Here is a 15184-nt window from a genome sequence, read left to right as displayed (position 1 = left end):
CTTCTGTGGGCCTCTCTCCTTATTTCTGGTGCCTGGTGGCAATCCTCAGCTCTCCTTTGCCTGTAGGCTATCTTCATACGGCGTATCTTTCCCCACGTATGTATCTCTGTGTCTACCCTGCTCTTTTGATAATCGCCATTCTGAGTGACTAGGTTGGAGATCCACTTTATTCTGGTATGACACCCTGATGGTTCATGTTATGTGTCTACTTGGCTAAACTACGATTCTCTGGTTTTGCAGACATTGGACTGAATGCTGCCCCATAATATGATATAATGTAATCATCTCCCTGATGTGATCAGCCAATCAGTTGAAATGGGAGTTTCACTAGGGGTGTGGCCTGCCTCCAGTATACAAATGGTATTCTGGCAAGGCTCGTTTTCTCTCTCGACCCTGCACTCTTCTAGTCACCTGACCTGCAGTTCTTGGGAAGTAAGTCAGTAGAAGCCTAGCCTGCCGCCTGGCCTGCAGATTTGGGTTTGTCAGCCACTGCGGCCACATGAGCAAGCACAGGTCTTCAGCCTGCCACCTGACCCACAGATTTGGGACTTTCCAACCCCCACAACTGCATGAGCCGTTTCCTTACAATCGCTGAGCCATTTCCTTCAAATCTCTCTCTCTGCATATATTTATATATTCGCTTAACTAGTTTTGCTCTTCTAGAGATCCCAGGCTAAGACAGACCTCAATAACATAATAAAAGAATACCCCTATGTCCAAAGAAGGTCATATTTACAGGTACTGGGGCTAGGGCTTCAACTTACTGTTTTAGGGGAACACAATTTAACCATGAGAGGAGGCCACTGGATCTCCAAATTCGGTGAGAACACTTATTTATTTTTTTAAGCACATTAGCCTAATTCTCTCTCCAATGTGTACAGGTTTTGGCTTTCCTAAAAGCGCATGTGGAAGAGCCAAGGCTCTGCTCCTCGAGAAGGAGCTATGCACTCTCTGTGTACACTGGCACAGACCGCAATGCTTGGAAGGGAACCGTGGCTGAATGCCACTGCAGGCTCTTCCTAGCTGCCAGCCATAAACCCCTTTCTAGCTCCAGAAAGCCTACACCATGACAAGCTTCTCCTCCACAGTCAGATGCTAAATTAGATCATTCTAAACTCTAGCCACTTGATCCCCCAATTTTTCAGTTCTGACCACTGTTAGATGTTCTCTTTAGGTTTTTTTTCTATCTGCCCTTTGAGCATTTGCTTGATGATTTCTTGGTGATGCCTCACGCTCAGTCGATTAAAACTGAAACCCTTATCATTGTATTTGAAGTCACAGATTATCATTGCTAAATGGATCTCAGGCTCTAACTCATCATTTTATATGTGATGAAATTGAAGTTGAGAGGGAGAACAAGAGCTAAAGTAAGACACACTACTGTCAAGTCAATTCCAACTCATAGTTTACACTACGAGTATACCCCAGAGATATTGTGGGTTTGATTCCAGACCATTGCAATAAAGCAGATATCACAATAAAGCAAGTCACATGAAACCTAAATGCCCATCAACCAATGAACGGATAAACAAATAATGGTACATACACACAATGGAATATTTAAAAAAACCCAAAAAACCAAACCTGTTGCCGTCGAGTTGATTTCAACCCATAGCAACCCTATAGTGACCCTATAGCACAAAGTAGAACTGTCCCATAGAGTTTCCAAGGAGTCCCTGGTGGATTTGAACTGCTGACCTTTTGGTTAGCAGCCATAGCACTGAACTACTACACCACCAGTGTTTCCCAGTGGAATACTACACAATGATAAAGAACAATGATAAACATCTCGCAACATAGATGAATCTGGAGGGCATTATGCTGAGTGAAATAAGTCAATCACAAAAGGACAAATAGTGTATGAGACCACTATTATAAAAAATAACAAGAAAAGGTTTTCATACAGAAAAAAACAATCTTTGATGGTTATGAGGGAGGGGAGTGGAAATTACTAGCTAGGTAGTAGACAAGTGATAACACTGGTGAGGAGCCCTGCAGAGGTGAAGAACTACAGCTGCTAACCAAAAGGTCGACAGTTCTAATCCATCAGCCACTCCTTCAAAACCCTATGGGGCAATTCTAATTTGTCTTATAGGGTTGCTGTGAGTTGGAATCAACTCCACCACAATGAGTTTGGGTTTTGGCTTAACACTGCTGAAGTGAAAGACAATACACAATATAGTGGATGGCAGCACAACTTGACCAAGGCAAAGCCATAGACGCTTCCTAGACACATACAAACACTTTGAGGGACTGAGTTACTGGGGCTGAGGGCTGGGGACCATTGTCTCGTGGAATATCTAGGTCAACTGGCATAACACAGTTCAAAAGAAATGTTCTTCATTCTACTTTGGTGAGTAGTGTCTGGGGTTCTAAAAGCTTGCAAGTGGCCACCTAAGACACATCTATTGGTTCCATCCCATCTGGAGCAAAGGAGAATGAAGAAAACTAAAAACAGGATGAAAATATTAGTCCAAGGAACTAATGGACCACATGAAGCACAACCTCCACTGGACTGAGCCTAGAAGAACCAGATGGTGCCCAGCTACAACCACTGACTACTCTGACAGGGATCACAGCAGAGGGCTCCAGAAAGAGCAAGAGAAAAATATAGAATAAAACTCAAATGCACACACACACACACACACAAAATCAGACTTTCTGGTTTGACAGACACTGGAGGAGCCCCCCAGACTGCAGCCCCCAGACACCCTGCTTACTCAGAACTGAAGCCATTCCCAAAGTCCACCTTTCAGTCAAAGATTAGACAGGCCTATAATTGGGCACTGGGTTTATAATACAAACAATAACATGTGAGTATCACGCTTCTTAGTTGAATCAAGTATAGGAGACCAAAGGGGCAACACTTGCCCAAAAACAAAGACAAGAATGTAGGAAGGAACAGGAAAACTGGACAAATGGAGACTGGGAATCTGGAGTGGAAAGGTAAACGGGGAGAGTGCTGACACATTGCAGGGATTGCAACCAATGTCACAAAACAATTTGTGTGTAAATTTTGGAATGAGAAACGAATTTACACTATAAAATTTCACCTAAAGCACGGTAAAAAAAAAAACAAAAAACCTACTCTCTGTGAAGTACAATAAAGCAAAGCACAGTGAAACAAGATATGACTATCTAGGACAGAGCAGAACTGCTCCACAGGGCTTCCAACACTGCTGTCTTTGTGGAAGCCGACTGCCACACCATTCTCCTGCAGAGCGGCTGGTAGGGGCAAACCTCTGACCTTTTGGTTGGTAGCTGAGCACTTCATGATTATGCCACCAGGGCTCTTCATAGTGACCCTACAGGACGGAGCAGAACTGCCTCATAGAGCTCCCAAGGAGTACCTGGTAGATTTGAATTGCCAGCCTTTTGATTAGCAGCTGTAGCAGTTAACTACTGTACCACCAGGGCTTCCCAAAGAAAGACTAAAAAAAAAAAAAAATTTTTTTTTTTTTTTTTTAGGGAGAGAATAAAAGGATGGTACCAACCTTTTTTTTTTTTTTTTTTACCAACCTTGGCGGCAGCAGCATAGGCTGTCTATCATCTGGTTGTGACTACAGGCACATTGTTCCACAGGGCCTGTTGGCTACATTGGTTAATAATGGCATCACTAAAAATTTTAGGCACTTAGGCTAAAAAAGTTCTCCCTATCTCACACTGGCTGTACAGTTTATTTCCAAGAAGTCAACAAATCCCGTCAAACCTCCAACATATTTTGGCCCGTTTGTGCTTCTCGTTGTTCCAGCTGTCATTGCCTTAATCTATACTTTCTCCCCTGAACTGTTGCTGCACTGACTCCGGTGGGCTCTGCATTCAGCCTCTCCTCCTCCTACTCCATCCATTACACTGGGGCCGGGGATGTCTTGCTGAGATCTGGCGATGTCACTACCCTGCTTTAAGGTATTCCTTGACATAACTCCACACACAGGAAAGATGTCCAAACTCCATATCGTGGTTTTTACCTCTGGCTTCAGTGTTTCCTTTCCTGCCTCTAACTCTGCCCCCCCTGTCTGTCGTCTGACCACATTAACCTAGGTGCCATCACCTCGCATGTTTTGCACCTCCTTCAGTATGCCTTTTCTCAAACAGATCAATTTACCTGAAACACTGTCCCTCCCAGGGTGTCTGCCTGTCAAAATCATGTCTGATATTTCCAGCCTCCTCTAAGAGTTCTTATGCAATCACCCCCATAGGACATGAAAGAAGTATTTCTCCCTCCCTGTCTCCAATGCTCTTTTCTGTTGAACACACTCCATTCAGATTTTGTTCCCGCCACTTCACCAAACCCTTCTGGAAATGTCACTAATGACCACCTCATCTTGCAAAATTGAGTGTACAACCCCGAGTGATCATCTAACTCTTTCTTTCAGCAGAACCTGACATAGTCAATCAATTCTTCTTTATCTTAAAATTTTCTCCACTTAAAATCCAGGACACTGCTTTTCATGGTTTTCCTCCTACGTTTTAGCCTCTTCTTAGATTCCTTTGCTGTTTTCCTTTCATCTCTTTTGTGTCTACACTATAGAGTGCCTTAGACCTCAATCCTTGGATGTCTTCTCTATGTTGAGTCACTCTCTTAATGACAGTACCTGGTCTCATTGCTTTAAATTACATTTAAAGTTGATAATTTACAACCTTACATCTATAGTCTAAAACTCTCCCAGGAACACCGATTTCATATATCCAGTGGCCTTCTTGACCTATCTCATTAGATGGTTAAGAGGCATCTCTTCAACTCTTATAATCCACAACCAAACCATCAGCAAATATTGTTGGCTCTACCTTCAAAATGAATCCAGCATTCTACCACTTCTAAACACTTCCATCTACATTCCTGGTCTAAGCTGCCATCAGTGTATTCCTGGGTTATTATAATAAACAATAGCTTATTAATTAGACTTTTTGCTTCTCTCTTTGTATTGCTACAGTCTATTCTTAACACAATAGCCAGAGTAATATCCTTAAAATGTAAGTTATATGAATTTACTCCTCCGCTCAAAACTTTCAGATGGCGTCCCATCTTTCTCAAAAAGAACTAAGATTTTACCATGATCTATAGGACGGGGCAGTGTTTTGTTCGGTTGTGCATAGGGTGGCTATGAGTCAGAGCTGAGTCAATGAAGGTAGAAGATACATATTCTGATTTTGAATCTTACTGTCTGTGGAATCCTGAACAAGCTGCTAATCCTATTGGCCTCAATTTCTCATCTGTACAATAACGTTGGTGAATTAGCTTGTCTGTGAGATCCTTTCTACATATACCATTTTGTTCAATACTGATTTCTGAGGAAAGAATAAAGGAAGGAAAGGAAAGAATGGAAGGAAGAAAGAGAGATAGGAAGGAAGGGAAGAAAGGAGAAAAAGAAGGAAGAAAGGGAAAAAAAAAAAAAAAAAGACTGCTAGTCTTTGATTGATTATCCATATTCCTACCAAGGGGTAGAAGGAATGAAACAAGCTGAGTATAAAAAAAAATTCATAGAAGAGATTGTGTTGATGTGACATTATATAGAAAGAACTTTGTGTTATAATTAGGTATCTAAGCATCCTAGACATAATTCTTGATTTGCACTAATTTCCACATTTTCTGGTGTTATTTGTGACATACATATGTATATATGTGTATATATATACATTCATGTAGACAACACAAACACACGTACACAGTCATACATAGCTCAATGTCCACGATACATTCTGTGAAATAGGATGTTATGTGACTGGGATGTTGTGTGAATGCCATATTACTTAGCAAAGTATATACACTTCCTCAGCCTCTGTCCCCCTCTCCAGTCCTCAGTTTATATTTTACTAATGATCTACAAATGAATAATTACGTTCAATATGGCCCAAACTGCAGCTATGATGTCCAGACAGCAAGAGTTCAAGCCCTGGACAAAGGGCATATAGATATTACCAAAATACAAATGGGTTCAAGTTTTATTGGAATTCTTTATTACCTTGTCCCTGTAAACATTTTAATATTTTGTTGGAACAATTTCAATTCACTGTGTATCAATATTTAAGAGGTTTCTAATTTAGTAATTATTTAATGAAATGATTTAAAAAAAAATCCCTATGCTTTGGAATATATTCCAATATGCTGAAATATTTTCAAATACTAGAGACTGCAAGTTTTTCCTTTTATTATCTGCCTTTGAAATTCAATGTAAAAATATGATTTACAATGCCAAGAGTGTGTGGAAGTTTATTTTATTTCAGTTGAGTTCTTAGGAAGGGCTGTACTCTTTCATCTGTGACCATGGAAAGTTTGTTACTAAACTTAGCTAGCCATTCTGTGCATAGTGTTTGCTCATATGGGTTTCTCCTAAGGTTTTACTAAGGCAGAATATGAATTTGTAGCTGTTCCTAAAAGGAACAGGCATTATATTTCTTGATAACACAGCCACCTATAGTGACAAGCTAAAAGCACAACTCTGTGGTCCAGTTAACTGAAGACACTGCCTAGGAGGCCAAAGATCCCACAGAAACTAGTAAAGTTCCTGGAGTTTCACGATCAAAAGTATCTGGAGGAATAATCTGGGCTCATAATGATTACCTTCAGAGCTAAAGAGAGCAATTAAGAAAAGAAGATACAAAGTTCAAATTGTCATTTATAAAGCTTCTTTCCCAGTCTAGTTACAGAGCAGAATATAGACTCCTGTGAAATTTACTGCAACATTCCATGGTTTATCTTTAGGAAAAAAAAATAATAATTCAGAAGTCAGGTAAAAGGGACTTGCAAATGCCATGCCGCTGCTGACTATTTTGTGGAACTGTAAAATAGAGACTGTAGCTCATCTTCGCCATTTTCAGTTGTTTTTAAATGAACCTGCATGCAGATGCAGCCATTCTATCTAACTGCTAGCTGAACCATCAGACACACCATCCCCAAAAAAACCCATTGCCATCGAGTCAATCCTGACTCATAGCGATCCTACAGGACAGGGTAGAACTGCCCCACAAGGAGCGGCTGGCGGATTCGGACTGCCAACCTTTTGGTTAGCAGCCAAAGCTCTTAACCACTATGCCACAAGGGTTTCCAGACACACCAAAAAAAAAAAAAAAAAAAAAAGTGCATTCAGCAAAAAGGATATAGATAGAGTATGAGACACACGACTGAGACTGCTGTTAATATCTGGAGGTTTAAAATCGCTGAATGGGTAAGATCCACTGCTATGGTTCACTAAAGGACAGCCACCTGCATTTGAACTGAGGGCTCACTTCTCTTGACCTAAATGTGTCACTGTAATAAACGACTAGCAGGGAAGTGGTAAATCATAGTCATAAAACTAACAAATCACTGTAGACTGTTAGTTTCTTCTTTGAAGAACTTATGCCATCTTCATGATTATATAGACCAACAGGCTCCACCCCTTGGAAAGATACTAGCTGAACAGGTGTCACGTCCTTGCCGTCACCAAATCCACTCATCTCTACTAGGCTTTACTTTGCGTTTGACTTTTTGTTTTTAATTTATCTTTTTTATTCTGTGCTTCTCTGTTTCTCTTTTCTACCAACAATTTCCTAGATTATAAAACAGACGCAAAACTGCTCTAAAAATACCATCACAGGGTTTCAGTCCATGTTCAGGAATTTGGTGTTGCCACCCATTTTCACAGGGGTGAAGTCGCATGGGCACCCTCTGCTTCAGTTGTTTCTTCTGTCCTGAGTGACCTGCTGCAAGAATCGCACTGCCCTCCCTGTGGAAGGTAGTAATCCCCCACTGCTTATGATTACTGAGGTTCTCTGAGGCAGGGCTCACAATCTCAGATAAACTGTGCCTTTCAATTTCAAGGGCTAGTTGAATATGATCCTTGCCTTACAAGTACCTTATTTTTCAATATGAAGTGTCTACATTCAATTATCAGGCATTATTGGAAACACAAAGGTCACTACTTACATCTCAAAAGCCCTTAAAGCAAACACATTATTGCCTCCTGTACACTTTGGGTTTTAAAACCTTAGAATTCACTTCAGGAGAATAACCATTATCTCGGTGTTTTTTTTTTTCTTTAACATCATAGTATAATGGAAAAATGCCCTGGACAAAATACTGAATAAGTCAACAAGGCAATTCAGAAGGAAAATGTTGAGTTAAAAAATTGCAATACAAAATGATTGCTTTCCCACTCCATCTTCTTCCTCCCCCGCCCCCACTCCAATGTCAAATGCCAGGACATATCTTTGCTCGCCTGAAAATTCAAGCTAAGAATGAGAAGCTAGTCATTATTTTATCATTTAGTATTAATTACGATAGTATTAGTCCTGATGAACTAATGTTGCATTATGTAGCTTTCAAATGTATTCCCAAAGGGCTTTGATTATAATTTGCCATTTTATTCATGTTCAATTATTTTAAAGTGTTGCTGAATTAACAGGATCCACTTAGCCTTAATCACTACTTACCTCATCAGTTTGTAGCACTGACATGCCTGGTTTACAAAGACGATCAGTGACAGAACGAGACTGGGGCCATCACTGCCACAGCTGACACCCACATAGGTTCTGTAGGGTGAGGGCTCTATCTTACCAGGCACCACTCTGTCATTGTGATTGAACGTCGACCAGCGCACAACAGGAGGAGAATAAGGGATTGTGGCTATTCAGAGCTCCTCTCAGTTAAGTATTTGAAAAAAAAAAACCACCCAGTGCTGTCGAGTCGATTCCGGCTCATAGCGATCCTGTATGACAGAGTAGAACAAGTATTTGAAGACCTCTGGAATTAAATAATAGAGCATTCTCTATCGTTTTCTCTCTGATGCTCATGAATAGTCCTAGCTTTACTTCCCTAATGTCTTGAACGAGTAAAATCGGTGCGGTCAGGTTTTGTTTGTTTTAATGGACGACTCTGCCTAAGTGTCAGGTGGCTCTGGCTAACTCAGTGTTGCTGTTCTGCACGCTGTCGAGTCAATTCCAACTCACAGCAACCCTTACTACATATTATTTGCATGACTTCCTTTGTCTCTTATTCCAAAGTTATAAAAAAAAAAAAATCACAACTCCTTGGGCTCTCGTCTAGATTCTTCCAATATGCTTCATTTCTCCATTCAAAATTTACAAGATCGCTTATAATTTGCACCAAAGTTTCTCATTCTCATATTTCCTTGTGTCTTATGCACTTGTGGCAATTGTCTATCAATCGTTCAAGCGAGTAATTAAAAATCAACCAAGACTCCCAAAGTGGCTGTTTACCTTGAGATCCTGGTAGTAACACGGATTAGTGCTGTGAATAAACCACTATTGTGTGTCCAACACCAATGTCAGATACTATGGTAGCTCCAGAAAATTAACAGACATACTCTGCCAACTCAACTGAACAGGACAGTGAGTATAAGGTCCCTGGGAAAGTAGTTATGTTCACAATATAAGGACCACTACTCTGAGTGAAATGCCATTAATCAGAATTCTAGTCACCAGTTTTAGATAGATTCCACACAGATTTCTACGGTTTTAGGCAGGAATTCTACATGTGGGCCTTTTAGCTATAACTGAGTTTCCCAACCATTCCGTCTCTGCTTTCTACCTCAAGGATTTAATTCAAAGAAAAAAGTGAATTAAGATCGCCTGCGGCAATATGCTCCGTTTTATCTGGTCTAGCCATACTGTGTCATTTAAATTTACTATTCTCAGACCAAGAACTTACTTAGCAGCTGGGACTGTGGCCTTTACTATTGCTCTGAAAACTGATAATGAAACACTTGAGCGAGGGATTTTTAGTATTTTATTAATCAAAAGAAAAAGATGATACATTCAATCACGACTTGAAAATACTTGTATAAGCTGCACTCAAAGCAGTAGTATTTTCAGAATAACAGACTAAGAGTTTCATAAATTATCATATATTGTATTGCTATTATCTACTATCTATACACCAAAATATCTTCATTATTGGTACTGGCAGGAAACTTAGGATTGATGGTAAATCATGTGTTAGGTTAGAATGTTATTAATGACTAGTGGAGGCTAAGTGTTACTAACAAAAAATATATTATTGGGTATAATTCCAACTGCTTTGTTGGTATTAACTCATTTAATTTTCAAAACAATATGAATTATGCAGATTAATTATCCTTATTTTTCATTTGAGGAATTGAATCAGGGAGAGGTTTAATTGGCTTCGTGTCACACAGCTAGCAAGTGATGGGGCCAAGCTTTGAATTTAACTTTATGTATCCACAGTCAGAAGTTTCTTAGAAAGTATTTTACAAAAAGTATTTTCTAAGAAGCACTAAAAGAAAAATATATTTACTATGATCTTTTGTTGTTGTTATCATTTCAAAGTTGGCAGAGGTGTTCTCTTGAAATGTTCTGTCAACAAATTCGCAATATAGTCATTGTGCAGGTTAAACCTACAACCAAAACTCATGAAAATTTTGTGTTCCTCCATACGGAATTTGAAAACATTGTTTAAATAAAAAGAAATCTTGAAATTGTGAGGCTCTGGTTACATAACTTTGCATTGCTTCCGCTATAATGACTTCTTCCTTGGAGATACGTTATTGAATGGCGTTGGACACCGATCTTGTCTGCTCCCTGGCTTCCCCTTCCATCACCTCTCTCCAGGATGTGGCTTCCAGGATCCTTTTCTTCCCTCTCTTCCCTGATGATGCCTTTCCGCCTCCTTGAATCTTGTCATTGCCTGTCCTTTTTGATATGACCTTCTTCACCTTGAAATATCTCCTCTGGTTCGAAAACCTCCATTCATTCCATTTACCCTTGCTCTAGCTAGGCTGCCAGTCTGATTCTCTGACTCTGGCATTTTCCTCATTGTCAGGTCTTCTCTCTCACTAGTCTTCGTTTGAACAGCACACCTTCCTCATAGCAAGCATGAAGCTCTTCATTTTCATTAAAAAAAAAAAAAAAAGACGTGCTTTAAGGAGTACTCTTGTTTTACTGTGATGAACTAGCATGAATAGGATCCTAATTAATTCTGCCTTTCATGTGGCAGCTCTCTCAGCGTTAAAATTGCTCCAACATTTTCTACCCCACTCCTGACAACAACTTGACCTTGGAAAAACTACACCAAACAAAAATATTTTGAACAAGCCTTTGACTGGAGTTATAATTACTACCTTCTGAATAGCAAATACCAGTGCTAATAATATTACAAGCATTTGTACTAAGGGAGAGAGAAAAGTATGGTAAAGAGAATTGTCATTAGCCATTGAAAGTTAAAGAAGGTAACTCCCAGCCAAGTTTTGTGCAGACATGACTATTCTGTGTTGTGGATGAGAGTAGGCACTGTCAAAGTATGTAGCCTTTAAGTGGGCCCATATGCTAACCAAATTAATTAATAAAATCACTCATTAAACCTTGTATTATTCTTAACACATCAAATCCCTAAAGTTTTACAGGGTAAGGACCTTTATAGGTCATTGCTTACACTGCTTACAATTAAGATCTTTTTAATTTAATGTATTTAAATTATTTTCACTTCTTTGAAACTTAATTGGCATTCTTTTGTGACTAGGGTGCAAATTTGATTTTACAATATTTTATTTAAAAATAATGTTTATAAATTGGAAATCCCTAAAGTACTTCTTAAACTATTTTCATTTCCGTCATTCTTCCCTGTATAGTCCCAGTGATAGTTACATCTGGCTCACTTCCCATATCAATACAGTCTTCAATGGGGCCAATCTTAAAAGTCATGTATTAAAAATGTCATTTGCCCATTGCAAATACGAAGGAATTTTTTAAAGGTGCAATTATATCATTAACAAATTACCCAGTTATCAAGTTGGCTCATTGAGATAATAAGGAGGAAAACTCAATGCTGATTTTTTTTCTCAGAGATAGAAGCTAGTACTCAGTGAAGAATATTTTCACAATTTAAGTGAATCTTATGAGCATAACCTTTGCAACTATGGTACTTTAGGTACCAAATATAATTTGTATCTCTAATCACTTCACATAAATCAAAGAAAATGAGGAGAAGTGAGATTAATTTATGTTTATCATAATGAAAAGGATTTCAGAAAAAAACAGAGCTACACGTATTTATACGTAGGGAAGTCCACTTTGTATAGATATGTAAATCTTCAGGTTATTAACACTTCTAGTGAAAGTAACGTCATTGTCACGCTGTTAACATTAACTCTGGCTACTTTCAAGGCAATACACTTTGCCCAGTTTCCTCTGCAGCTCCTATTCCCCTGCGTCTGGGGTCTCTTACAAAGGAGGACTTGGTGCTATAGTAAGCCTCTCTGATCTTTCAGATTTAGAAACTTTTTGTTTTTTTCTTGTTCTCTTATAAACACAAATAATAATTATCAACTCAAAGAGAGTTTTGCTCAACATGAAGATTCCTGGCTTCTCTTTTACGCTGTTGAAAAGTAAAAGTTGTTTTCTTTATGTCCCAGAAGGGTGAACTACTCGCTCAGATGCTAGCCTCTTTCCAATCCAGATTTCAATAAGACTAAAAGTTAAATTTTATTTCCTGTAAGAACCAGAAATAAAATTTAACTTTTAGCATTTATTTTTTTCTAATTTAACACAATTCATCCTGTGTTTGCTGATACCCTAAATCAAAGCCTTAATAAATTGCTATAAAATGCTTTAAAATGTACAGCAGCAGGTTATAAATATTTAACATAATGCTCCTTTAGTGCCATATGTCTCAGAGGTGAAGGGAATATACCTACATGTATGCACACACACACACATATGCACACACACGCTTGCACACACACATACCTTCTGCATTAAAAGGTCATAGCAATATCCACAATGAGCTGGGCTCCAGACTAAAGCTGTTTGAAAAAGCATGTGATGTGCTCAGTGGTGTTAGCACTGAGCGAGGAGGCAGGAAAAACAGGTTCTCATCCTAACTCCTCTTGTCAGTCCTGGGTCATTGGACAATTCACTGAGCCTCAATTTTTCATTCATAAAATGGGGTACCCTAACTTCCTTCCTATCTCAAAAATCTTTGCAAAGATTAAATACAATCATGACTGGGAAGGCACTTTGTATACCTAAAAATAATATCATAAATTATATTCCTAGGTTTACCATATTAGTCATCTGAGAACCACATGAGCGAAGCACTATAGATACTTGCAATTCAAGTTCTAGATGACATATTTGACTGTGAGATTAATTTTGTCAGCATTCACATGAAAATATTTCAAGACTCATTCTATTTCTTATTGAAAATAGACCAATATATGGAAATGTATCCTAAAAGTTATTTTTAAAAGCATATCCACACTAAGTAGGTTTAAGGAAAACTGAAATCACATTCAATAATTGAAGTGACAATAATATTGATACATACTTCCTCTAATAATAATGTGTCATCAAACATTGTATAAAAATTAATCTCACACTTTCCTTATTTGCAAATGAATTAAGAATTCATGGATTAATGAGATCTGCATAATCAACACCATTAACTGGTTCTTAGGATGAGTTCAATCCCTTAGTCTTTTAATTTAGTCATTAGAAAATTCCTTCACCTTTTATTGACATGAATTTCCACTGCCCTCACTTCGATTGGGAAATCCTAGTGGCCTAGTGGTTAAGTGCTACGGCTGCTAACCAAGAGGTCAGCAGTTGGAATCCACCAGGCGCTCCTTGGGAACTCTATGGGGCAGTTCTACTCTGTCCTGTAGGGTCACTATGAGTCCGAGTCGACAGCAGCGGGTTTGGTTTTTTTTTTGGGGGGGTTCTCTTCAATTTCTAATAAATACATCTTGCTTGTTATTTAACGAAATAAGTATAAACTTTAGCGAAATCTGATTGCTATGAATCTATGAAATTAAAAGGGGGATGTTCAGATACAGTGTCTTTCATTCCATAGGAAATCACATAAACAAAAATGTTTATGTGATTTATTTTGAAAAGGGCAAAATAAATTCTGAAAAGTTAGAAAGAAGGTAAAAAGCACTTTTTAGAAGGTGTAAAATCAAAGTCTCAATCTTTAAAAACTTCATTAAGGCTTTCCTGTTTCGTATCTAAAAACTTCATTGAGGCTTTCCTGTTTCGTATCTCGCTATGGAAAACCCTAACAGGATTCAACCTTCTCTGTGTGAAGATTCAGACCGGACCTATGGATGGAGACCTTGGTTCTAGGTACCAAAGAAATGTGGAATAGGCTGTTACTTTTCCAGAAAGCTAGGAGATTCTTTATCTCTTAGTTAACAATAAAGATGGAAAATACAGTGAAACTATTAGTGATGTGCAGATTTTGACATTTTCTTTTACAAATTACACACTGATTTTTAATAATTGCTGTAATAAGTAAACAACTCCTGAACTCATTTATTACCCCTGATGCCTCAAAAAAGATAACTCTCAAACGAACAATTCTTCTCAATGGGCAAAAAAGGAGGCCGCCTGCCGCTTGTGATATTAGAAATGCCAGGATGGAATTTTGCCCTAAAATATCTCTTCTGCTAGCTCACTATCACAAGTTACAAATATCAATAGTAGCAATAATAAAGACAATAATACTAGTCGCATTCACGAATGCTTTCTGTGTGCTGGCACCGTCTTCGGCATTCATGATATACATTATCACTTTTAACTTCCATGTCAACACCATACGTCAAGCAACATTTTCTCCTTTGTGCAGAGGAAGACACAGAGGTTTTGGGTGATTAAACAACTTGTCAACCATCACACAACTAAAAAGTGTCAGAGGTGTTTTTAAAACCAGTCTGCTTGAGTTGAAATTGCTGGAAATTTATCCTTTGAATTTTTGAAGTCTTCTCTATTCTATTATTCTCTACCATAATGCAAGTGTCTTATCACCACGACCTCAACATTGGAAAAAAGTGGCATTTAGTTCCATTGTCATTTGCTAATGGAATGGTGGCAGTTGGGAAGCTTCAGTGTTCTCTGCAAAGTGGATCTTAGGATAGGTTTGTTTTGTTGTGCTTTGTGGGTGGTGGGTGAAGAGATAAGTCCAGAGGATGAACCTTGTCTACAGAGGGCAGCCCTGCAGGGCCCTGACTGGAAGAAGACCTGAACAGCCTGGGGGCAATGGATAACTGAGCGTGGTAAAGGGCAGAGGGGAGGACAGACAAAAACACTTCACCCACTTCACAACGCTGCTCAAGGGAACCTTGACCAAAGGTCAATTCTCCACTCATTTTCCGGACCCAAGCTTATTACATTAAATGTAACATTGATTCTGCTCAGAGTTCATTGGCCAAAGCAAGCCACATGAACAAAG

Source organism: Loxodonta africana, chromosome 21 (assembly GCF_030014295.1).
Source record: "Loxodonta africana isolate mLoxAfr1 chromosome 21, mLoxAfr1.hap2, whole genome shotgun sequence".
Lineage (NCBI taxonomy): Eukaryota > Metazoa > Chordata > Mammalia > Proboscidea > Elephantidae > Loxodonta > Loxodonta africana.
The sequence above is the reverse complement of the archived record's forward strand: the minus strand, read 5'-3'. Positions refer to the sequence as shown.